Genomic DNA, 958 nt, shown 5'->3' with positions numbered 1-958 from the left:
GTACTATAGTATTGTTCCTTCGTTATAACAATTGCTTGTGGTGACTCTCAAGTCTTTACTAGTCAAAGTATGTCATTGAGTAGATTATATGGAGGAGAAATGGTTCCTCATTATACTGGTATTTACTTGGGCATTATTACCTGCAAAGTATCCACTGAAATGTGGGTTAAAGTATCTTCAAGTATTTCAAGGGAATACAAGATATGCGAGTGTGTTTAATCCTTTCAACAATTTCAGGGGGTAATGAGCCAGAGGCACATAGAGGAGATAAAGCGAATCTACGAGGATGCGAAGTAGAGGGAATAGAATGACAGACGACTTAGCTTAAAGGGAATTTGGCGATAGTATTCTTCTGCTATGAACAAGGGGCAATTCAGTTGTAAGTTGGTAGTTATGATTATCATGTTTTGGTCGTGCCTTAGCTGCACTCATCTTGGCCTGCCTGCCTTGGGGGCCACCACTTCACACACTATCCTGCCAGTGCTGGAGCTGGTCGACGGTTGCAGCCCGTATTGAAGACCTGTGGGGAGTGGGAGACTCGTCTAGCATTTATTCCAGGAACTTGTCCAACCTTCGCTTAAGTTCCTGCGTACCTTTTGATGCAGCGTTCAAGCACTGTGTGAGGCAGGGACACCCTCACCAGCATGCTTCTGGCTTTGCTGTCTCCTTCCATCTTGGGATGATGGGTTTGGGACTTTCAGCCGCATACTTAGATATTGTTGGGTGCATTCGTTAACACACAAAAGCCTTTACCAAAGAATGAGTCCGTAGAAATAAAGTGCATACAAATTATATATTGATATGTCTTGTAAAAAATTGAAGAAATTTTACTCCTCGACAGGAGTATAACTGATTTTCAGCCCTACAATTTCTTTGAACGCTGGTAGCCTTCTAATATACTTAAGGAGTATATGATAATGTAGAAAATAAGATATTTCTCTGTTAAATGAGACAGCAT

This window comes from Penaeus monodon, chromosome 22 (genome assembly GCF_015228065.2).
Source record: "Penaeus monodon isolate SGIC_2016 chromosome 22, NSTDA_Pmon_1, whole genome shotgun sequence".
In the NCBI taxonomy this organism is placed as follows: Eukaryota; Metazoa; Arthropoda; class Malacostraca; order Decapoda; family Penaeidae; genus Penaeus; species Penaeus monodon.
The sequence above is the reverse complement of the archived record's forward strand: the minus strand, read 5'-3'. Positions refer to the sequence as shown.